Here is a 26,766-nt window from a genome sequence, read left to right as displayed (position 1 = left end):
AGCTTTGCAACTCTATAATCATTACCAGAATATCCATATGACCATTTAAAACTTGTTGATTTTTAACCTTTTTGGCAACAATTTTTATGAGATATAATCATCCGAAATATCTGGTATTTGGAATACTGATTCTTATTACAACAAGGTACAAATTTGTTAGCGAAGCATCGTCTTTTTAATCAAGTCCTAAAATTGTAAGTAAGTCCTTAAACAATATCCTTTATTTAAGCAGTTTGCAACAAATTTACTTGAAAATTTGTTTATACTTATTCCTTAATATTCTGCTTATTCAGTTCTGACACTCTACAAGTGTAAATGTTCGTTGTCCTACTGTTTCAGAGCTTCGCTTTTAAGGATGTCGTCATCCTTTTTTATTATGAAATTATTGGAAATTAACTTTTTATTAAACATGAGAAATTTAAAATGGAAAGTTAAAAAAGATAAATGATATATTTCATTAAAACCTTACTTTAATATTGTTGTGACACTCTCTCCTCGTGAAGAATTGGAATGATAAATACTTCCGCTGATCTGTATTCTTACATTATAGATTTATTGTATATCAAAATAAAAATTTCCACCCATTTTAAGACATTTCTGTATTTTAATTTATTCTTGTGTAAAATTAATTTTAATGAAATTTTTTAATTTTTTATTTAAGGGGGGGGTGCGTAATGACATAAGCTCTTAAACCGTGAGCAAAATGGTCTAAATATTGAGCTAGACCCTTCAAACTTGGTATATAAGCCTAGTCCTATAGGTATTACATCTAAATGGCAAAAAATCCAAAAATTTTTATTTTTAGGTTAGGTTAGGTAAGAAAAACCCTGCGGAAATGGGGTTTTTAGGCTTTTTTTGGTCTATTTTGATGTGGAAACTTGCCTTAAATTGTTTTTTCTTAGGGTTTTAACTTAATTACACTGTATCTATTCATATGGACATTATTTAAGATGATTCAGCAAGTCGGGGACCGACCCCAGGGGGCTAGGTGTGTGGCCTGCAGGGGTTAAGTTCATTTTTCCCAATATATTTGTTGTGATACATCAAATTATAGGTTTTTTAGGTCAAGGAACTCAAATTCAGAGCTAAAAAAGCATTAGACTAATCTGAAGCTAGCCCCAGCGGGTTAGGTTGGAGGCCCGCAGGGGTTAAGTGCATTTTTTCTAATATATATCTTGTTATATTATATATCAAACTATAGGTTTTTTAGTTCAAGAAACTCAAATTCTGAGCGAAAATTAGCATTAGACTGACCTGAAGCTAACCCCCCCGGGCTAGGTTGGCTTTCTGCAGGGCTTAAGAGCATTTACCTAACCTAGAAACTTACTTATATTTTTACAGGTTTTTTTCTTGAATAAACTGTGTCTATTAATGAAGACTTTATTTAAGATGATCCAGCAAGTCGGCGACCGACCCCAGCGGGCTAGGTGGGTGGCCCGCAGGGGTTAAGTTAATTTTTCCCAATATATTTGTTGTGATACATCAAATTATAGGTTTTTTTGGTCAAGGAACTCAAATTCAGTGCTAAAAAAGCATTAGACTAATCTGAAGCTAGCCCCAGCGGGTTAGGTTGGAGGCCCGCAGGGGTTAAGTGCATTTTTTCTAATATATATCTTGTTATATTATATATCAAACTATAGGTTTTTTAGTTCAAGAAACTCAAATTCTGAGCGAAAATTAGCATTAGACTGACCTGAAGCTAACCCCCCCGGGCTAGGTTGGCTTTCTGCAGGGCTTAAGAGCATTTACCTAACCTAGAAACTTACTTATATTTTTACAGGTTTTTTTCTTGAATAAACTGTGTCTATTAATGAAGACTTTATTTAAGATGATCCAGCAAGTCGGGGACCGACCCCAGCGGGCTAGGTGGGTGGCCCGCAGGGGTTAAGTGCATTTTTCCAATATATATGATGTGATACATCAAATGGTATGTTTTTTAGGTCAAAGAACTCAAATTCAGAGCTAAAATAAGCATTAGAATAATCTGAAGCTAACCCCAGCGGGCTAGCTGGGTTGCCCACAGGGCTTAAGTGCATTTTACCTAAGCTAACCTAGAAACTTATATTTATTATTTTTTTAGGTTTTTTTTTCTAGAATAAACTGTCCATTCATGAGGACCTTATTTCAGATGATTCAGCAAGTCGAAGACCGACCCCAGCGGGCTAGGTGGGTGGCCTGCAGGGGTTAAGTGTATTTTTCCCAATATATATGTTGTGATAAATCCAATTATATGTTTTTTAGGTCAAAGAACTCAAATTCAGAGCTAAAATAAGCATGAGAATAATCTGAAGCTAACCGAAGCGGGCTAGATAGGTAGCCCACAGGGCTTAAGTGCATTTTACCTAACCTAACCTAGAAACCTACTTAATATTTTTTTTTTGGTTTTTTTTCAAATAAACTGTCCATTCATGTGGACCTTATTTCAGATGATCCAGCAAGTCGAAGACCGACCCCAGCGGGCTATGTGGGTATCCCTCAGGGGTTAAATGCATTTTTAAAAAAAAGTATGTGTTGTCATACATCCAAGTATAGGTTTTTAAGGTCAAGAAACTCAAATTTACAGCTAATAAAAGCATCAGACTAATCTGAAGCTAGCCACAGCGGGCTAGGTGGGTTGCCTGCAAGTTTTTACCTAACCTAGAACCTTACTTGTTTTTTTTATGGTTTTTTTCTGGAATAAACTGTGTCCATTTATTAGAACATTATTTAAGATTTAAGACCCCAGCAGGCTAGGTGCGTGGCCCGCAGGGGTTAAGTGCATTTTTAGTTGTCATACATAAAATTATAGGTTTTTTAGGTCCAGAAATTCAAAGGGGTAGGTCTACGAAATGCATTTGAACTTAATTTAGTGAACTGCATATTTTTTCCTGGTTAATTGGTTAAACTACATTTATATGGCATATATTTGAAAGAATTTCAATTTTGATAGTACAGTGTTAGCGGTGGAAGAATTTAATATGCTAATAGGATACAATTTTTTAATTTAATGTATACCACATACCACGAAAAAACTAGCATCAGGTTGCTATTGTGTGACTTAAAAAACCTATAGTTTGATGTATAACAACACATAATTTGGAAAATTTACCCCTGCAGGCCACCCACCTAATCCGCGGGGGTTAGCCTTAGGTCAGTCTAATGCTTAAAATTGCTCTGAATTTGAGTTTCTTGACATAAAAAACCTATAATTTGATGTATGACAACACATACTTTAGTAAAATGCACTACACCCCTGTGGGCCACCAACCTAGCCCGCTGGGGTCGGTCCCCAACTTGCTGGATTATCTAAAATAATGTCCTCATTAATAGACACAGTTTATTCAAGGAAAAAACCAAAAAAGAATAAGTAAGTTTCTAGGTTAGGTTAGGTAAAATGCACATATGCCCTGTGGAAAATCTACCTAGCCCGCAGGGGTTAGCTTCAGGTAAGTCTTATGCCAATTTTAGCTCTGAATTTGAGTTTCTTGACCTTAAAAACCTTTATTTTGATATATAACAAGATCTATATTGGAAATAATGCATTTAACCCCTGCGGGCCACCAACCTAGCCCGCTGGGGCTAGTTTCAGATTAGTCTTATGCTCATTCTAGCTCTGAATTTGAGTTCCTTGACCTAAAAAACCTATAATTTGATATATAACAAGATCTATATTGGAAATAATGCACTTAACCCCTGCGGGCCACCCACCTAGCCCGCTGGGGTCGGTCCCCGACTTGCTGGATCATCTTAAATAAAGTCCTCATGAATGGACAGTTTATTCTAGAATAAAAACCTAAAAAAAATAATAAATGTAAGTTTCTAGGTTAGCTTAGGTAAAATGCACTTAAGCCCTGTGGGCAACCCAGCTAGCCCGCTGGGGTTAGCTTCAGATTATTCTCATGCTTATTTTAGCTCTGAATTTGAGTTCTTTGACCTAAAAAACATATCATTTGATGTATCACATCATATATATTGGAAAAATGCACTTAACCCCTGCGGGCCACCCACCTAGCCCGCTGGGGTCGGTTTCCGACTTGCTGGATCATCTTAAATAAAGTCCTCATTAAAAGACACAGTTTATTCAAGAAAAAAAACCTGTAAAAATATAATTAAGTTTCTAGGTTAGGTTAGGTAAATGCTCTTAAGCCCTGCAGAAAACCAACCTAGCCCGGGGGGGTTAGCTTCAGGTCAGTCTAATGCTAATTTTCGCTCAGAATTTGAGTTTCTTGACCTAAAAAACCTATAATTTGATGTATCACAACAAATATATATATTAGAAAAAATGCACTTAACCCCTGCGGGCCACCAACCTAGCCCGCTGGGGCTAGCTTCAGATTAGTCTAATGCTTATTTTAGCTCTGAATTTGAGTTCCTTGACCTAAAAAACCTATAATTTGATGTATCACAACAAATATATTGGGAAAAATTAACTTAACCCCTGCGGGCCACCGTCCTAGCCCCCTGGGGTCGGTCGCCGACTTGCTGAATCATCTTAAATAATGTCCATATGAATAGATACAGTGTATTTAAGTTAAATCCCTAAGAAAAAACAATTTAAGACAAGTTTCCACATCAAAATAGACCAAAAAAAGCCTAAAAACCCCATTTCCGCAGGGTTTTTCTTACCTAACCTAACCTAAAAATAAAATTTTTGGGATTTTTTTGCCATTTAGATGTAATACCTATAGGACTAGGCTTATATACCAAGTTTGAAGGGTCTAGCTCAATATTTAGACCATTTTGCTCACGGTTTAAGAGCTTATGTCATTACGCACCCCCCCCCCCCCCCTTATATTGCAATTTAGTAGATACTCAATTCACTCACTGTTTATTTGAAGAAATTAATTCAGTATCTTCATGCTGAATTGTAGACAAGTTTATGTTCATGATAGGCCTCCAATATTGGATTCTTTCTTTTATACTTTCAGTTTTTTTTACCTCAACAGTTGGAGAACCTAATGAATACAGTTACATTTAAAGGGAGCCTGCAGGAAATACACTGCTTTTACTGCTGAAAGACTACCAAAAGTAGACCTAAAACCCCAAATTGACCCAAGTTCTTTGCTACAGTTACAAAAAAAATTTCAAGCTTCTTGTTATAGGTTTTATTTTCCTATACATTCCCTGCAAGAAAGTTTGTAAATATCCAAGTTTTGTTACTTTTTAAAAGCGTAGCTTTTCTATAGTTATGGTTGGTCCGTCCGTCAGTACGTCTGAGAGGGATAGCTTTTTTCGTTAACTTAGGCATGTTAGAATTGTCCTATCGATTTCAAACTTTGCATGGTGATTCCTGTAGTAGTTAGGTATGATTTAGAAAGCGTAGCAACTCTATAATCATTACCAGAATGTCGTTATGTCCATTTTAAACATGTTGATGTTGAACAACAAAGTTTTATGTGATCTAATTATCCGATTTTTCTGATTTTTGGTATACTGATTCCTGGGATAACAAAGTACAATATTATAAGAGTTTTTCAACAAATTTACTCACAATTCTGCTTTGACTCTTATACATTTATATTCTGATTATTCAGTTCTGACTATACAAGTGTTAATGTCTGTTTGTCCTACCGTTTCAGAGCTTCGCTTCTATGGATGTTATCATCCTTGTTTATACTATATTTTTGTTTTTAACTTGTAATAAGTGTTCAGTATTTACAATATCATTTTTTTTTTTAAAACCCTTACTAAAGGGGGATGTGGAAAATAACCATTTGGGCAGGGGGGGGGGGGTTTACTCGAGAACCCTTAGAGCTAGAGGGAGATAATTTTGGATATAAGCTTCTATGGGGCCAAAGTTACTTTTAAAATTATCGTCGACCCCCCACCCCCCCCCCAAATTTTTTTTTTTTGGGGGGGGGGCGGGTGGATTATACTATAGGATGTTTCTCATAAACGACTTGAGATAAATGGAGCAAACCTTGGTATACAAGTTTTGTAGGCCTATATTTGATTTTAGAATTATCGTTGACCACCCACCCACCCCCAAACCCCTAATTTGGGGGGGGGGGGGGGCGGGTGAATTATACTATAGGGTGTTTCTCATAAACGACTTGAGATAAATGGAGCAAACCTTAGGATACAAGTTTTGTAGGCCTATATTTGATTTTAGAATTATCGTTGACCACCCACCCACCCCAAAACCCCTAATTTGGGGGGGGGGCGGGTGAATAATACTATAGGGTGTTTCTCATAAACGACTTGAGATAAATAGAGCAAACCTTAGGATACAAGTTTTGTAGGCCTATATTTGATTTTAGAATTATCGTTGACCACCCAATTACCCCCAAACCCCTAATTTTTTTTTTGGGAGGGGGGCGGGTGGATTATACTATAGGGTGTTTCTCATAAACGACTTGCAGCAATTTTATTTTGGGTGCTACTCCCTTAGTTTTAGAGATAATTGGATGAAATCTTTTGGGCTGGGTCACTAATTACCCCAACTATTGGTATCTCTAAAAAAAACGGCTGCGAGACCGCCGCCCGCCGCCGTTTACCGCCGCCACCAAAAAAAAATTTTTATTGCATTTCTCGCCGAATTAGGCAATTTGGAATCATTTGAGACCATGTTATTTTTTTCAAATTCTTGAAAAAAATAACATGGTCTCAAATGATTTCTAATTGCCTAATTCGGCGAGAAATGCAATAAAAAAATTTTTTTTGGTGGCGGCTGTAAACGGCGGCAGGAGGCGGGAGCGGCGGTCCCGCCGCCGTTTTTTTTTAAAAGATACCAATAGTTGGGGTAATTAGTGAACCAGCCCAAAAGATTTCAACCAATTATCTCTAAAACTAAGGGAGTAGCACCCAAAATAAAAGTCGAAACAAAATTGTAAGTAAAGGGGGGGGGGAATGTGGTGACTCGTCACACGACATACCAGCAATTTTATTTTGGGTGCTACTCCCTTAGTTTTAGAGATAATTGGATGAAATCTTTTGGGCTGGGTCACTAATTACCCAACCTATTGGTATCTTTAAAAAAAAACGGCGGCGGGACCGCCGCTCCCGCCGCCCGTCGCCGTTTACCACCGCCACCAAAAAAAATTTTTTTATTGCATTTCTTGCAGAATTAGGCAATTTGGAATCATTCGAGACCATGTAATTTTTTTCAAAAATTTTTCTCCTTACAAGCAACCCTGTGGGGGATTTAGTCATTTTTTTCAAATTCTCGAAAAAAATAACATGGTCTCAAATGATTTCTAATTGCCTAATTCGGCGAGAAATGCAATAAAAAATTTTTTTTGGTGGCGGCTGTAAACGGCGGCGGGCGGCGGGAGTTACGGTCCCGCCGCCGTTTTATTTAAAAGATACCAATAGTTGGGATAATTAGTGACCCAGCCCAAAAGATTTCATCCAATTATCTCTAAAACTAAGGGAGTAGCACCCAAAATAAAAGTAGAAACAAAATTGTAAGTAAGGGAGGGGGGGGGGGAAATGTGGTGACTTGTCACACGACATACCAGCAATTTTATTTTGGGTGCTACTCCCTTAGTTTTAGAGATAATTGGATGAAATCTTTTGGGCTGGGTCACTAATTACCCCAACTATTGGTATCTTTAAAAAAAACGGCTTCCTGACCGCCGCTTCCGCCGCTATTTACCGCCGCCACCAAAAAAAAAAATTATTTTGGGTGCTACCACCATAGTTTTAGAGATAATTGGATGAAATCTTTTGGGCTGGGTCACTAATTACCCCAACTATTGGTATCTTTAAAAAAACGGCGGCGGGACCGCCGCTCGCGCCGCCTGTCGCCATTTACCGCCACCACCAAAAATATTTTTTTTTATTGCATTTCTAACTGAATTAGGCAATTTGGAATCATTTGAGACCATGTTATTTTTTTCAAAAATTTTTCGCCTTACAAGCAACCCTGCGGGGGATTTAGTCATTTTTTTCAAATTCTCGAAAAAAATAACATGGTCTCAAATGATTCCAAATTGCCTAATTCGGTGAGAATTTTTTTTTTTGGTGGCGGCTGTAAACGGCAGCGGGTGGCGGGAGCGGCGGTAAGTAAAGGGGGGGGGAAATGTGGTGACTCGTCACACGACATACCAGCAATTTTATTTTGGGTGCTACTCCCTTAGTTTTAAAGATAATTGGATGAAATCTTTTGGGCTTGGTCACTAATTACCCCAACTATTGGTATCTTTAAAATAAACGGCGCCGGGACCGCCGCTTCCGCCGCCTGTCGCCATTTACCGCCGCCACCAAAAAAAAAATTTTTAGTGCATTTCTCGCCGAATTAGGCAATTTGGAATCATTTGAGACCATGTTATTTTTTTCAAAAATTTTTTGCCTTACAAGCAACCCTGCGGGGGATTTAGTAATTTTTTTCAAATTCTCGAAAAAAATAACATGGTCTTAAATGATTCCAAATTGCCTAATTCAGCGAGAAATGCAATAAAAAAATTTTTTTTGTGGCTGCGGTAAACAGCGGCAGGCGGCGGTCCCGCCGCCGTTTTTTTTAAAAGATACCAAAAGTTGGGGTAATTAGTGACCCAGCCCAAAAGATTTCATCCAATTATCTCTAAAACTAAGGGAGTAGCACCCAAAATAAAAGTCGAAACAATATTTTTGGTATCTTTAAAAAAAAACGGCGGCGGGACCGCCGCTCCCGCCGCCTGTCGCCATTTACTGCCGCCACCAAAAAAAATTTTTTTATTGCATTTCTTGCTGAATTAGGCAATTTGGAATCATTTGAGACCATGTTATTTTTTTCAAAAATTTTTCGACTTACAAGCAACCCTGCGGGGGATTTAGTCATTTTTTTCAAATTCTCGAAAAAAATAACATGGTCTCAAATGATTCCAAATTGCCTAATTCGGCGAGAAATGCAATAAAAAAATTTTTTTTTTGGTGGCGGCTGTAAACGGCGGCGGGTGGCGGGAGCGGCGGTCCTGCCGCCGTTTTTTTTTAAAAGATACCAATAGTTGGGGTAATTAGTGACCCAGCCCAAAAGATTTCATCTAATTATCTCAAAAACTAAGGGAGTAGCACCCAAAATAAAAGTCGAAACAAAATTGTAAGTAAAGGGGGGGGGGAAATGTGGTGACTCGTCACACGACATACCAGCAATTTTATTTTGGGTGCTTCTCCCTTAGTTTTAGAGATAATTGGATGAAATCTTTTGGGCTGGGTCACTAATTACCCCAACTATTGGTATCTTTAAAAAAACGGCGGCGGGACCGCCGCTCCCGCCGCCAGTCGCCATTTACCGCCGCCACCAAAAAAAAATTTTTTAGTGCATTTCTCGCTGAATTAGGCAATTTGGAATCATTTGAGACCATGTTATTTTTTTCAAAAATTTTTTGCCTTACAAGCAACCCTGCGGGGGATTTAGTCATTTTTTTCAAATTCTCGAAAAAAATAACATGGTCTCAAATGATTCCAAATTGCCTAATTCAGCGAGAAATTCAATAAAAAAAATTTTTTTGGTGGCTGCGGTAAACAGCGGCAGGCGGCAGGAGCAGCGGTCTCGCAGCCGTTTTTTTTAAAGATACCAATAGTTGGGGTAATTAGCGATCCAGCCCAAAAGATTTCATCCAATTATCTCTAAAACTAAGGGAGTAGCACCCAAAATAAAAGTCGAAACAATATTGTAAGTAAAGGGGGGGGGGGGGGAAATGTGGTGACTCGTCACACAACATACCAGCAATTTTATTTTGGGTGCTACTCCCTTAGTTTTAGAGATAATTGGATGAAATCTTTTGGGCTGGGTCACTAATTACCCCAACTATTGGTATCTTTTTTAAAAAACGGCGGCGAGACCGCCGCTCCTGCCGCCCGCCACCGTTTACAGCCCCCACCAACAAAAATTTTTTTATTGCATTTCTCACTGAATTTACTTACAATTTTGTTTCGACTTTTATTTTGGGTGCTACTCCCTTAGTTTTAGAGATAATTGGATGAAAATAAAAGTCGAAACAAAATTGTAAGTAAAAATTTTTGTTGGTGGCGGCTTTTGGGCTGGGTCACTAATTACCCCAACTATTGGTATCTTTTAAAAAAAATGGCGGCGGGACCGCCGCTCCCGCCACCCGCTGCCGTTTACAGCCGCCGCAAAAAAAAAAATTAGGCAATTTGGAATCATTTGAGACCATGTTATTTTTTTCAAGAATTTGAAAAAAATGACTAAATCCCCCGCAGGGTTGCTTGTAAGGCAAAAATTTTCAAAAAAATAACATGGTCTCAAATGATTCCAAATTGCCTAATTCGGCGAGAAATGCAATAAAAAATTTTTTGGTGGCGGCGGTAAATGGCGGCGGGAGCAGCGGTCTCGCAGCCGTTTTTTTTAAAGATACCAATAGTTGGGGTAATTAGTGACCCAGCCCAAAAGATTTCATCCAATTATCTCTAAAACTAAGGGAGTAGCACCCAAAAAATTGCTGCAAGTCGTTTATGAGAAACACCCTATAGTATAATCCACTCGCCCCCCCCCCCCCAAAAAAAAAATTAGGGGTTTGGGGGTGAGTGGGTGGTCAACGATAATTATAAAATCATATATAGGCCTACAAAACTTGTATCCTAAGGTTTGCTCCATTTATCTCAAGTCGTTTATGAGAAACACCCTATAGTATAATTCACCCGCCCCCCCCCCCCCCCAAATTAGGGGTTTTGGGGTGGGTGGGTGGTCAACAATAATTCTAAAATCAAATATAGGCCTACAAAACTTGTATCCTAAGGTTTGCTCCATTTATCTCAAGTCGTTTATGAGAAACACCCTATAGTATAATTCACCCGCCCCCCCCCCCCAAATTAGGGGTTTTGGGGTGGGTTGGTGGTCAACAAAAATTCTAAAATCAAATATAGGCCTACAAAACTTGTATCCTAAGGTTTGCTCCATTTATCTCAAGTCGTTTATGAGAAACACCCTATAGTATAATTCACCCGCCCCCCCCCCCCAAATTAGGGGTTTTGGGGTGGGTGGGTGGTCAACGATAATTCTAAAATCAAATATAGGCCTACAAAACTTGTATCCCATGGTTTGCTCCATTTATCTCAATTTTGTTTCGACTTTTATTTTGGGTGCTACTCCCTTAGTTTTAGAGATAATTGGATGAAAATAAAAGTCGAAACAAAATTGTAAGTAAATTCAGTGAGAAATGCAATAAAAAAATTTTTGTTGGTGGCGGCTTTTGGGCTGGGTCACTAATTACCCCAACTATTGGTATCTTTTAAAAAAAACGGCGGCGGGACCGCCGCTCCCGCCACCCGCTGCCGTTTACAGCCGCCGCAAAAAAAAAAAAAATTTTATTGCATTTCTCGCCAAATTAGGCAATTTGGAATCATTTGAGACCATGTTATTTTTTTCAAGAATTTGAAAAAAATGACTAAATCCCCCGCAGGGTTGCTTGTAAGGCAAAAATTTTCAAAAAAATAACATGGTCTCAAATGATTCCAAATTGCCTAATTCGGCGAGAAATGCAATAAAAAAATTTTTTGGTGGCGGCGGTAAATGGCGGCGGGAGCAGCGGTCTCGCAGCCGTTTTTTTTAAAGATACCAATAGTTGGGGTAATTAGTGACCCAGCCCAAAAGATTTCATCCAATTATCTCTAAAACTAAGGGAGTAGCACCCAAAATAAAATTGCTGCAAGTCGTTTATGAGAAACACCCTATAGTATAATCCACTCGCCCCCCCCCCCAAAAAAAAAAAATTAGGGGTTTGGGGGTGAGTGGGTGGTCAACGATAATTATAAAATCATATATAGGCCTACAAAACTTGTATCCTAAGGTTTGCTCCATTTATCTCAAGTCGTTTATGAGAAACACCCTATAGTATAATTCACCCGCCACCCCCCCCCCCCAAATTAGGGGTTTTGGGGTGGGTGGGTGGTCAACAATAATTCTAAAATCAAATATAGGCCTACAAAACTTGTATCCTAAGGTTTGCTCCATTTATCTCAAGTCGTTTATGAGAAACACCCTATAGTATAATTCACCCGCCCCCCCCCCCCCAAATTAGGGGTTTTGGGGTGGGTTGGTGGTCAACAAAAATTCTAAAATCAAATATAGGCCTACAAAACTTGTATCCTAAGGTTTGCTCCATTTATCTCAAGTCGTTTATGAGAAACACCCTATAGTATAATTCACCCGCCCCCCCCCCCCCAAATTAGGGGTTTTGGGGTGGGTGGGTGGTCAACGATAATTCTAAAATCAAATATAGGCCTACAAAACTTGTATCCCATGGTTTGCTCCATTTATCTCAAGTCGTTTATGAGAAACATCCTATAGTATAATCCACCCGCCCCCCCCCAAAAAAAAAAAAAATTTGGGGGGGGGTGGGGGGTCGACGATAATTTTAAAAGTAACTTTGGCCCCATAGAAGCTTATATCCAAAATTAGCTCCCTATAGCTCTAAGGGTTCTCGAGTAAACCCCCCCCCCCCTGCCCAAATGGTTATTTTCCACATCCCCCTTTTAATCCTTACAGTTATTAAAACTTTCTGGTGTTAAAGAATTTCCCAATTGCAATAAAATAGTCACAGCAAGTTCATCACCATCTTTAGCCAAAGGATGATCAGTCAACTCAACCTTATTTATACATTTACAATTATTTAAAAATATTTTTTAAGGCAAACTAAATTTTTTTATTAAACTGGTTAATATAATAATTAATTTTCATAGGTTAAAATATCATACTTTTAAAATTGCCTGTAGTTTAAAAAATGGTTAGTAATGGTTACCTCAACAGCAAATCCAACCACACTGTGTTTTTTATCATATCCATACCAATATCTATCAAGAAATTAAAACTTTATGATGTACTTACTCTGGAGGATATTCTCAAATTTTATAATTCACAATACCTTGATGGTGCAGGTGTAGTAACATAGCCAAAATCAACAAACAAAGAGTCTCTTTGATTTTTAGCCCTTAGTTTTTCTGATTTGTACAAGGATCCATTGTAAACTTTAAGCAGTGGTATTTTATCATTAAATCCAAGAACATTGGCAAATCTTTCCTGAATTATTTTAAAAAGGATATTAATTGTCTTCATCAATAAATTTTTACTATAAGTACTATAGGGGAACACATTTAAGTTTAAATTAACTACAATTAAAGAAAATATGTTGTGAACAATAAATTTTTTAACTCTCATGCTGTGACAGTCTTAGATGCATTTTTTTGCATGAGATAACAGCTTTTGTTCACCTTATTGTTATTGTTGTAGAAATTAAGATTCTTAATATCCAGGAAGGTTCTATTCAACTCAGTGTTTGTGAACACAGAAATCTAGTAATATTTTAATATTTTGACATATGAATAGGATTTCAGTAATTGAATTAAAACTAATTACCTGGAAGGGTAGTGTTGTTGCTATAGGAAATTCAACCTCAAAGTTTATCAAGCCCCTATCTCTAACTCTCAATTCTATAGATTTATCACAACCTGATTAATTTATGAAGTTAATGAAGGGCAACAAATGAAATAAATATGGACCATACAGAGGGCTCAACAATGTCATTCAAAAAAGGTCTTTTGTACAAAGCATTTTAAAGAATTTTATATATTCCTTATACTTTATTCTTTTTCTCTATACTTGATTACCAGTTATGCTTGGTTGTTCAAACATTTTGTGCCAGTATGCATGTTCATTTGATTCATCTATTGTTTCCCAGTATTCATTGTTTTTTTCACCTATCTAAAGTTCTACATTTATACTATAATTGAATTTAAATTTAGTGTAGAACAGCAATAAAATTCAAAGTTATAACTTACCTCTAACTCAAACTCTATAGATCTCAATGGATTGAAACATCTTATTCCTGGTGAATCAATCTCCACTATAATTGACAAAAATTTTTCTCTTCAGTTATTTATAAAGAAATCCTACTCTATAACTTGCTTTGTGCGTCCATCCGACCAATCTGCAAGTGGGGTAATATAGATTAATAAGCTGCATGCTGTTTTATATGACTGCTCATTTAATTGGTGAATTTCCCTGCAATTTAGATTTTAAACCCATTCCAAAATAAACCAATATAGAGCTTTACATGAGCATCTTTGATTTTATTGTAATATAGACAATTTTTAGGGAAAAAAATACTATTATTTAAAGCCTAATTACTCTTTTTCCTTTTATGCAGTAATTTATCTTATAATTTAAGCAATCCACCAGAGACAAATGCAAATACAATGAGATAAACATGCAATACCTAGGTTTGGTTTACATAGGGAAAATATCAATGGGATAAATGTCCCCTGTTGCAAGGAATTTGCTCCACGCACAGATAATTCCATCTCTACCTTTGAAAATCATTGCTAATGAATAAAATGAAGATTGGTTTAAAGAATTATTTATCATTTCTAGGTTAAAGTGTTCACGAAGCTGGGAAAAAGTTGATATATGTCACTGATTAGTGTTTTTTAAGAGTACTATTTTGGGAATTAAGTCTTAATTACTTCCCATTTAAAAATAAATCAAACTTTAAAAAAACGAATTTATTCCCTTGAAAACATTGATGTATTTTGTGTTTTATTATACATATCTTAAAACCTATCAAAATCGACAAATAACAATCTTTTTGTTAAGGTTTACTTGCAAATTTAGAGTAGAATAAATTCTTTTGTTACATACATATCAAACTAACCAAAAAGGTTTATAATTTCTTTTTACGGGGAGATTAAACGATTTTTATCGATAATCGAAAAGATATTACCAAATATGGATATAAGGTCAGCTGATTTATAGTTGTCGATTGTAACATAGCATCCTCATCCTATCTCAATATTTACTACTTGCTAAAAAAGCTTCAAACTTCCATAAAAAATTAAAATTTTAAAAATTAAAATTTTTAATGTATAATGTATAAATCGTTTTGGAGGGTGGTGGTATTCTCCTCCAAAATAGTTATAAACATTTCAAGAACTTATGACGAGCTACCCTGTAAAGGAGAACCATACTGGTTCAGCTGTTAGCAAGATCCTTTAGAACAGACAAACATACAGACATCCTGTTACATTATTATAACAATTTATATTTAGGATGTGTGTATTACTTAAATATAATTTATTAACTTAAACAGAAAGAGGTAAAAATCTGAATTTATATTTTTCTAATATTCAAAGGGATATAAAAGGGCAGAAAAATAGCTTAAAACCAACAAACGACTTTTTTGATAAAAATAAAATAGCCTAAAACCTTTCCCAAAAACTATAGAAAGCTTCACTGTAAAAGTGAACCACATCGTTTCAGCGGTCCCTTCTCTACAGATAAAAAAAGCTTACAACTTTATAAATTAGGATATTGTTAAATCTTTTCATTTAAAACTAACCCTTCTGTACGTAATTGTATGCAGGGAGGAAATGGATATTTGGCTTTTTATTACATTATTTCCCAAAGTTAATGACATTTTGTTAGTTGGCTAATTAACTTTAGGGACTTTCATAGAATTTTAATTGGTTGGTTTATTACTTTGAGTGTCCAAATGTTTAAACCACCAAATATTGTTTACAAAATGGGTAAATTTGTGTATATTTTCATTGTGAATATCCATTAATTTATTGGCCATTGTCTTATGCCTCTAGTTCCCTGGTTATTTAGGTAGTAAGTGGGTTCGTGGGTGGGGCGTTAAGTGTGTGTGTGTGTGTGTTATACTACGATAGTGTGTGTGTGTGTGTTTTACTACGATAGTGTGTGTGTTAGTGCTACACTACGATAGTGTGTGTGTGCGTGTGTGTGTTAGTGCTACACTACAATAGTGTGTGTGTGCGTGTGTGTGGCAAGATAGGTAAGGTATGTGTGTGTGTGTGTGTGTGTGTGTATTTAATTAAATTCGACACATTATGAGATTATTTTACGATGATAAAATGCTTTTTTTTATGTAAATACTATAGAAAGACTGCTATATTTTATGCTAAATATTTGTAGCAAATGATATTTGTTTATTCTATTTAAACATTTTAATTCTTAAATATCATGCTTTCTACAGATTTAATCAATTTTTCTTTTGTCACTATACCTGCATAAACAAAGCGGTATTTGGTTAATGATTTTTTAAAATAAACCAAACTTTTTCATTACATTTTAGAGAAAGTTCAAAGATAAATATTAAAAGAGATATATTACAAAAATATTTTCTAAGTATCAATTTTTTTGTTTTTATCTGCAAGCGAAGAAATAACTTATTTTCTCTTAGTTTAATTGAAGCTCAGATTTTAACATTATTTTCATGTGGAAACACTCTCCGCATTTTAAACTGATTTTTTTCTAACTTAACTGAACTTTTAAGGCATAATTCTTTGAAAATTACTTAAAATATAAAAAAAGGTAAACAAAAATGCATTTTGAAAAATTAAATTCGCGATCACTTCAGAACAAGATTAAAATATATTATACATATACCTATTTATTTAATTAATATTATCAGTAACAGTTTTGAAATACCTGGTTTTCATTATCATTGGCTGTTAATGTATGATATTTGAGTTTAATTTCTCCCATATAAACAGTTCTCCAATAAAGTTTTGTTCTAAATAAAGTTTTAAATTTGAGTATTGAGTAGATAAACAGATATATGAAGTTCTTACCCTTCATCATCATATTTAAAACAGTCTGATATGTCTGGAGAACACCTCATCATGGGCCCAACCTCACTCATATTAAAGCATGGAAAATTTTCCCCTGTCTAATTGGAATAAGTTTGTTAATTCATTTAAGAGATTTGCAGGTTTAATTGATATTATATTCACCTTTAATACATAAAAACCACACCATGTCAAATAAGAGCTTTTGTCAAATCCTGCGTTTTCTACTGAAGGCCAAACATGTAAAGATTTATTTGTAGAAAAAGTGATAGTTATTTGCTTACATCCTCCAGGTACGAGTTTCCATGTTCCATCCTTGGGTGTTATTGTGATATTTAGGGTTTCAATGTCATCATTCCATGTCTAGATGATACAAAAAAATCAGATCCACAATTTAAAATTCAGAATAAAAACATTAAAAAGTAAATAATAAAGAATAGATTTATCATTCTAGATGGTCAATCCAAAATAATAATCCAGATAACTTTAAAGGAATTTTTGGCTGGTAAACATTTTTGTTTATATTTAGTTGTATTCTTCTCAAGCAATGCTTTATCATAAGAAAATTTTTCCTGTGTTCACTTAGTTATGTCTATTTAAGTGATTGGGAATCTTTTTTCATTCATCCAGTAGAGCAGTACCTCTTGAGATTGTGTACTTTCCACATCTACACTTTTATCGATCCTTGTATCACTTGGAATAATTCCAACTAAGAGATTCAGGTTATTAGCATTTTCAGTGTCAATTATTGCTGACACTTCCAAACTGTTTTCTCCCTTCTGTTCCCACCAATAATGTGTATGTTGCTGGTTACCTTGATAAAAATATACTTAGTATTGCAAAAGAAATCATGAATTCAATATTTTTTACTGATAAACTACCACCATTGGACGTTATTCATGAATCCAAATATTAAAAAATTTTGAAATAAAAAATGATATAACTTATTCAAAAGTTTACTTGAATTAACAACAAAAGTAACTAGGTATATACTTTAATAATTTAAAAATAGTTATAAAAATGTAAAAAATTTTTGATGATACATCAATTAATTTTTTATTAGTTGGACTCATTGATGATTAACAAAAATGTAATTAACTTTGTAATATTTGAAAATGTCGGTTTTATTTTCGAATCAAATGCTTTGGTAATGTTAAACTGACACGAATTAATTATATAAAAAAAATGGCCTAGCTCATGTAAAACAAAGGGAGGACGGAGCTCAGGCACCTTTACAAAATATTAGGCCTATCAAATTGAGTAATTTTAATACAGTTTAAAGTATATTATGGCATATGATTAAACATATTTATTTCTGAGTCCAAATTTAAAAATCACTTTCAATAAATAACAATAACTGACTGACAGACTGCACTTAGACCCAGATTTTTATGAATTAGATTATTTTCATTTTCATAAATTTTAATGATTTATAGAAAACTGTGGAGCAGGTAAATCATAGCCGCCACAGCCAGCTAATTAAAAAAAACTAGTTTAATGCAAATGGTAACTGGCTAACGATTTTTTAATGGTCCTGATTACAAAAATCAATTCCAATTTTGATAATCTAAGACATGGCTGCCATCAGCTGATTGCCAATACATGCTATCCTGTCAGGATGATTTCACTGTGCTGCTAGATTCAGTTGTCACCAATTTTTTTTTACAAATGTACTCAGTAATTTTGATTTTCTGTGTTAGTTTGATTAAATTTTGATAAATATTATTCAAATTGATAACTATCTTAATTAAGGCATGTTAGAATATTCCTTTCATGATGTATTTTGTAACGAGGCCCAAATAGAAAACGTTGCAACTGATAGTTCATTATCAACTTCTGAGCACTTGAGAGATTAAAAGGAGTAAAAAGAATACAATTTGTTTTACTGCTGGCATTCAAATTACATATTTGCCCATAATATTTTTTTTTTATTCTAGTTGGTAATTTTGGATATTGAATTTATATGCATTTTGTAAGAATATTATAAAATTTTTCATTAAGCAGAAAATATTATAAAAATAAACCTTTTTTGAGTCTAAAATTTTATAGATGTAAATGTTTAGTCTTGCAGTAAAAAAGGAGTATTTAAAAAAGGCTTGCTTATATGAATTTTAATTAAATGATAAAAAATTGCTGGCAAATGAAAAAAGCCGTAATTTGAATTTCTTTCATAATTTAACCTACCCCAGTTAACTAAATTGTTGATAAATAAGTGGGCAGATGAAAAATCTCTTGAATTTTCATAGGTGTACTTTGTTGTATTTCTGTAAAAAGGTAAAATAAATATATGTCAAATTTTCCTTCTAAATCTGTAAAATAACAATTATTTATCAGCTGCGCTAATAAGCTATATATTTCACTTATAAATGCAACTAAGGGTGTTAGACCCCTATTTTAACTTATTCCTGACTTCTACTTTTAAGAATAAAGTGAATGAGGGTACATAGGTTTAGCTAAATTTTAGGCCAAAAAAGCTCTGATATCTATGATAAAAATTTAACAGAGAAAATTACTTTTATAATATGATTACATTATCAACCTTCCCTGGTATTAGTAATTCCTCTGAATGAATCAACAAGACACACATAATTCTTGCCAATGTAAGTCAATTTTATTCTGCAAATCCGTCCTCCATACCAACTATCTTTATCTTTAAATAATCAGTTTATTAAATCAATATTTAAAACGTAGTTTTTGAATCATTAAAAAACAAATAATTATCAACTAATTACAGTTTTTTAAGCAAAGCTTTTTTTTTGAGGGGGGGGGGAGTATTTTTTTCTAGGGACGATTTCTCTTGGGAGGGTGGTGGTACCCTCCCCCAAAATAGTTATAAACCTTCCCAGGACCTGAGAGAAGAACCCGACCGGTTCAGCGGTTAGCGAGATCCTTCGGTACAAACAAACAGACACACAAACATAGATTCTTTTACTTTTATTATATGGATAGCCTAAAATTGAAATGTCTATTTTTGAATTACCTAGTTTGAAGTCTACATCTAATTCTGTTTGTTTTCCAGTTGTTAGCATGAGGTCAACAGGAAATACAACTATTTCTCCTTTTCTAACAGGTGTCTTAAAGTCTGGTATATTTACCATGATTAGCTCATCATCAAACCTTCGACCTGAATGATATTTGAATGATTTTACAGAGCAATATTGTATTTAAAACATAAATAAACATCATATGTATAATAGTATGGAACAAGTATTTTTATAATAGGATTACTCGATTTCTCAATGATAGTACTTTTTGAATATAGGCGTGCCAAATTCAATAACATAAAGTTACAGACATTAATGGAAACTTTATTATCTCTGATAACTTGCTTAATTAATTGAAATTAATAGATTTGCTGTAGGCTTTCTTAGAAAAAAAATTACAAAAACAAATTTTAGGAATGGTTCCTTTCGTGGCAACACCCCTTAAGAGGCGATTTGTCATTGATTTTGATAGGTTATTTTAGGTTAGGTGATTGCCCCGCAGGGTTAGGCAATTAGCCCCGCCTGGTTAGAGCCCCCCGCAGGGACTAGAAATAGGAGAAAAGCTACTGTGAAAATACGAAGAAACTTTCCTTAAGGGGCGTTGCCACGAAAGGGACAATACCCCAAATTTCTTACTGTCTTTCATGCAGAGAATAAACGGTTCTTGGAAATTAACGTCTAATGTTTTTTTAATGGAGAAATACGCAACACTGAGTCTATTAGGCCTTTTTGGTCTGTTGAGATACTTCCCTCTGTCTATCCAAATCATATTTGTACCATTCTAAAAAAATTTAATATATAGTGGAAGTCAGCTTCTTAAACATACTAGGGGAAAAATTATGAAATTATAAGTAAATCTTTAAATTAACAGTTTATTTTGTTCAATTGATTCGCAAGTTTTGACCAAAGATTGGATTCGTCTTATAAGGTTTTAAATTTGACAATTTCTTATGATAAATAAATAAAATAAATATTGCTCCTATAGATCTAATAATTCTATTGATAATTATTAAATCATAGGCTGCCAGTTTAAATTCGTTTAAGATGTCATATAAAAAGTCTGCCTACCATTATTCTAAAATCATCTGGTGTTCTAAAAGTTTCATTCGGCCCTATGTCAAATCTTTCTCCAGTTTCAGTCCAAATTAGTTCCCCGCTTGGCGTTCTTATACCTATAATTTTCACAAATAAATGTCATAAATGTAAAAATATGATTAAAGAGGTGTGTTGAATGTATTAATAGTTTTATTGGAGACTTTGTTTTTAATATTTATCTTTAAAAATAAATTTGTACCTGAAGTTCCAATGTAATATCCATTACTTATATAGTGTGTATAGTACAGTTCAAGGAAATCTTTCACTTCAACCCATTCTGATGGTAATAAATCTGCCAAATATCCACCAACCTCTCTACACTGCAATTATAATCAGGGAGTAAGGGAGGGGACAATGGGCAATTAATTCAATTTAAGAGTTTTTGCTGAAAGACCATAAAATCCAGATTTATCTAGAATATTTGAAGGAAATTGTAAAGGGTGTGTTAATAAAATTTAGAAAACTATAAAATAAGAAAAAAGTTCCAAGAAAAAAAAGCATTCTTTTGAAAACCAGCACATTCAGCACATTAAGCACATCAGACTGGCGTAACCATTCTGTAATTAATTACTAGAAAAATCATCCCTGGAACCCGTTCAACCCATAGCCCCATAACCCTAAATTTAAGGGTTCTTAGATTGTTTATTACACAAATATCACAATAAAGGTTTTATCTATGAAATGATATTTTCTGGAGAAAAAAAAACTGTTAAAACCAGCCATCTCCTAACAAAATAAGTTTATTGATACTTATCTACTATATTCAAAACTAACTCAGCGATGCGCTAGTACCCAAAGTCAGTCAGAACCTGCTAAATTCTTGCACAGCTAAATTCTCTTTAAGCCAGTACCCAAAGTCTGAGACTCCTAAAAGTTGAATATTCGATCCATTGTCCCCTCCCTTACTCCCTGAATTATAATACTATTGAAAAAAAAACATTTTTCCTCTACATTATTTTGACTTTAAATCTAAAATAAATATTATATATTCTGTCCATTTAGGACTTCATATTAATATTATTAATAAAAGTAAAGCTTTGATATAACTAGGATATTATGATTTCTATAACAGATGTGTACAATTCAGAAAACAAAAACTTTCGTCCATAGAAGCCCCCACCCACAATAAAAAGATAACATGGTTTCAAATGATTCCAAATTGTCTGATTTGGGGAGAAATTTCCTCCATGCTGACGGTTTTCCCAGAAGCAGCAAGACTAGTTGAGCTTGAAAGAGCTAGTTAAGGGAATTAATTGATGTACAACTTTCTTCAGACTTATAAATTGACATTCACCCTATAATTGTTAATGGTTTTTGTCTATCTGATATTAGAGCCTTGCTGTTGTCAACCTTGTTATTATTACCTTTGAATGCCATGTGTCATAAGTTCCAGCTTGTACCCAACAGAAAGATCTGCCTGACATTAGTCTCCACATTTTTTCATATGCACAAAGATTAACATTTCCATCAGGTATTTCTTCATTCTAAGACGACAAAAAATAATTTAATTATTAATGAAAGGTTATATTAAAAAATTAATTTATCTTAAATCTGTAAAAGCGTTGAATGTTTACTATTATATCAGAGAAAACAACTGTAAATAAGCAAAAAATAATTACCGTTGGTCTCATCTGATGCATTATTGTATACTCTTTGTTATAAAAGATTGGATGTTCTCCATTTATATTGATTACACTTTCAAAACGTGCCTCTAAATAAAAGTTAATCATCTCATTTGACATATATTGCGATTAAAGAAAGAAACGTTTATAAAACTCATACCTTGGCTTGTTTGTTCTACTATATTATTCTCAAATATTGCCCTTAACACTGGAATGAATAATTGTAGTTATATCTATAATACAAAGTATAACGATGTCTATCTGTCCATCAGTTTGTCTGAAGCTGGTCCTGTGATGGTTTAAACTATTTTCTTAGGGGGTGGGGACAAAAAAAATTAGTTTACTCTTTCTTTTTAAATCTAAATACGAAAAATTAGGTTGATCAAACCTCTTGGAGCAAAGCCCCTAGATGCTAGGTGCGAAGCCGCTAGTTTATTATTAACAATGTAAGATAGATTAAGAAAGACCAAAACATCAAAAATAAATTAGTTACACTAACTTACCCAGGCCTCTTTCTTTGCTATAATCATTAATTTGCGATGTAGAATAAACTTCTGAAAACTGAACTTCAGCTTTGTTGAAATAATCATTAAAGTTAGAGTAGCCAATTATTGGGTTTCTGGAATACATTTCACTTTTATCAGAAGTGAAAACATCAACCCTACATAGTCTCATTTCATTAGGCTAAATAAAAAAAACATTTTATAATAAGGCACATTTGTCTTAATAATAACTAATTTTTAATAAAGTTAATGGTGTTTTATTAAAAAAAGAGCAAATTTTAATGGTTTAAAAAAATACTTTTTATCAGAAGTAATTCCTTAAAAAAAATACTGTCTTAATTTAAACTTTTGATAGATTGATTAGCCATAGTTTCTTTGTGTTTGGACCTAAGTAGTCATGGAGTAGGCTGAGACACTTTTGTATAGCCACTAGGGCTATTAAGCTCCACGTTCATGCACATTATTACCTCGCCCTTGCCGAATATGGCAGGAGTCCCAAATTAATGAATGACGATCTCCTAGAGGAGCTTGGGATAAGGGTAGTACTGATATTATGTAAGTGACTATTGAGTATCCAAATTAATCAATAATCTCCCTTCTTACACAAACAGGGGAAGTTGCATGATTATTATTACGAATGAGAAATTCAAGTCAACACATGGAGAATTGAACTCGAACTCTCACCACCGTAGCTTAGTGTACTACCACTGAGCCACTTCGCCCCTTAATTTAAACTACCAATGCTTTATAAAAGTATGAATAAATAATTACATTAAACTATCACCATTACAATTATTGTAAAAATATTACCAATGCTGACAAGCTCATAGTAACATTTGAAATCCAAGTGTTAAAAGGAACTTCCAAATGATGATTAATTGCAATCTGATCCCCAAAATAAGCTGCATCTTGAATGCTTGTAATGCTGACGTTAGTTGAAGCCACAGCTTCTATGGCCTCCATTATAAACAAAAATATATTTTAGATAATAAGCAACAATATTTTTTCATGAAAAATTTAAGATTAGATTGTGATTTTAAAACCTACCTCCCCTGTGATGTTTATAACTATTTCATTGTTATCTCCATCAACAATACCAAATATGCAGACATACGCTTCATTAATAGAACTTTTAGAAACAGATATGATTATCTCTACGTTCAGAATGTTGTTTTCCTAAAATTAGCAAGTTTTAAGGTGATATTTATTTAAATTTAGCTAGAAGTGGATGGATTTTTAAAAATCTTTGACTGATAGTGAGATACAATTACAGAGGTGACATTTCTAACCTCGCTGGTAAGCTCCAACTGTTTAAAGATGAACTTATAATAATAAAGTGGTAGATGTTTAGACATCACCTGAAAGTGTACATTTACGATTCTGATAGTTTGCTGTATTAAGCAGAGGTGAATTCTTAAAAAAATTTTAGGCTCACTGCCTTACTAGAATAGATAGGCAAAAAGTTTTTTAAGAATTCACCTCTGATATTAATATATAAAAGTATAGAAACTTTATGATTTTCTGACAATACGTTTCAAAGGTTTTTTTTCTGAAACTTAGTCTTATCTTTTTTACTAAGTCTTTAAAAGTTAATGCCCACCCAAATATTTGTGCAAAAGGTATGTCAATTCACCAATCATCAAATTCATAACCAAACCATTACCCTATAATTCTCCCATTCCCCAATAAAATTTTGGTGTTAAGATCTAAAACTTCATACCTTAAAATTTGTCACAATACCAAAATTAGCTCGAAGAGAGGAGGTGTTTGAATAGATATTAGCATCAGGTATAAAGCCAAAGTATTCCTGATCAGGATTTTTTATAATTATATTCAGTGGGCTGAGACCTGGAAAAGAAATTAATATTTGTCATATAAGTTGCTTTCAAGAAAAGTCAAATACTATTAGAATATAAAGGAAATCCTACCTGATCCTTCTGGACATTCAGTAAATAAATGTAGCTTTACTTTTCCTACTGGATTATTTAATTCAACTTGAAAAGTCACAATATTTCCTGGAGAGGCACTGCTCACAGGAAAATTCTGAACCTAACATGAAGAAATATAATCGTTTATCTAAAATTTTGAGATGTATAAATTTTAGATTAATGATAATTTTCATGATGACCTGATTTAAATTTGGATAAAGTTCTTCTTCATTAGTTCTCTGTTGAGCATTGTTAACGACTTTATAATCAAAACGTTTGTAGAGAGTCATATCTTCGAAATTTGCAATAACTACCACATTGGGCTAAAATAGGTTGTTTTTATGGTTTTTAATCATATATCATTTTGTCCATTAGGAAATATTTCAAAAATTCTTAAACATTAATAACCCTCACTGATAAATCCCAAATTTCAAAACTTTGAGTTTATATCTTAAAGGATTTAAAGTTTGCAGATAATAATTCCTCCATCTTTCACATTGCACAGTTAAAATAATTAAACAAATAAATATTTGATTTGAGTTTTTAACCTCATGCTGTAATTCTTTATTCTGTAGACCAAGGTAAGTTATTGGAATTTCAAATTGTATACCATCTTCCAGACCATTAATATCATCCTCAGTGCACTCCTTTAATTTAATTTGTTGAGACAATTACAAAATTTATATCTATTTAACTTAAGTATATCTATAAGGTTTTGACTGTCTGTAAATCTGCCACAGTATCTATTTTACTCTTTATCATTCATTTAATTAGTGCCATAGAGGATGCAGGCAAAGAGAGGCAAAACTATATATATATAGTTGTTAATTTGCTACAGGGATACTAAAAAGATAAAATAAGCTTGTAATTGCTGCACTTCTAATAAGAAATTATTAATGTTTTGTATTGTAATTTTTTTCTCGTATTCATTCGAATATGGTGGATAGGAACCAGTTCTCATACATACGAAAAAACTATGTCTAGCATTGTATTATATCAAGCTTTCTACGAATATAGAATTGTACAATCATAAGATTAAAACCAGTTTTTTTAGCCCGTGCCTTCGGCACCTCGGGGCTAAAAAAAATTAGCGGAAAGTGGTTTATAATACGATGAAAGAAATAACTATTCTCGACTTACTTGATTCATACACTCATTATAACAAAGCATGCTTTCTTGCACAATTCTCCATTTTCCTGTTACTTTGCCAGTTTCTTATAAATATTTGATTTTTTATATAGTAAAACTTTATTTCTTCAATTTTAATTATGCACTAAAAAAAGAATTAGACATCACCTGTTCCTTTATCAAATTGAAGGAGGTCATGCTTGTTGATAGTAAATCTGCCTTTGAATTTGACAATTGGTCTTCCAATATAGATTGGATCCTAAAATACATAATTCAAAAGTTAGAATTTCTTAGCCTTTAAAATTAATATGATACTTTTTTTTATTAAAATTAAAATTGATAAACGCTTAAACCCAAACCCTGTTAGAAGCATATAGCCTACCACTGTAGTACAGAATGGACAAAAGTGATAAATAGTGACATCCATGTGGCACCAAGGTTGGATAGTTGACAGGGTAAAGCTTAAAAGTTGACTATCTCCTGGTCTTGCAAGCCATGTTTGCTGTGAAATATTCTTTAATACTTGTAATACCTATATAAATCAGATTAATTTGTGCAACAACACAATCAAACCTGTAAATGCTAAAATCACACAAATTATATTATTTACAGATATTGAAAGAGATATGATTATTGAATAGGTAATTTAGCTAAAAAGTTAATTTTCAATTAATTAAGAGTTCAACTATATCCTTCATAGGTTTTTTTTTATTTAGCACAGAGATATTTAACTAACTTAGTACAAGATAGACGTACCTAACGGTTCGGTTATGTGATTCCATTAATTAATATTGTTTAAGCTATAAATAATATTCAACTTACCATTGGAAAAGGAGGTGGTCTCTTATCAACAAAGGTTTTAGTTGTTGTTATTCTGTCAAGAGGTATTTCAGCAGTTGCTAACCAGTGCTTAATTAACAATACATTTCTGAATTAAGTCAGATATATCAAAAAGTTTGGTATAGTTTCACCAACTGCTTATTGTCAAATGACCTAACCCACA

At 33.8% G+C, this 26,766-nt stretch overlaps 1 long non-coding RNA gene across 1 annotated transcript; it reads right to left on the bottom strand.

Annotated features, from left to right (window-relative positions):
• Nucleotides 1-12,402: 12,402 nt before the first annotated feature.
• On the bottom strand, nt 12,403-12,921 carry LOC145329815 (uncharacterized). The gene is made up of 3 exons (XR_013883125.1): nt 12,783-12,921; nt 12,660-12,711; nt 12,403-12,507 (listed from the first exon to the last, which is right to left on the bottom strand). It is a non-coding gene; the product is annotated as an uncharacterized LOC145329815 (long non-coding RNA).
• Between the last annotated feature and the right edge of the window lie 13,845 nt (nt 12,922-26,766).

The sequence above is a fragment of the Acartia tonsa genome, chromosome 10, assembly GCF_053477335.1.
Source record: "Acartia tonsa isolate MP-2025a chromosome 10, ASM5347733v1, whole genome shotgun sequence".
Taxonomy (NCBI): domain Eukaryota; kingdom Metazoa; phylum Arthropoda; class Copepoda; order Calanoida; family Acartiidae; genus Acartia; species Acartia tonsa.
Note: the sequence above shows the minus strand (reverse complement) of the source record. Positions and strands in the feature narration are given on the sequence as shown.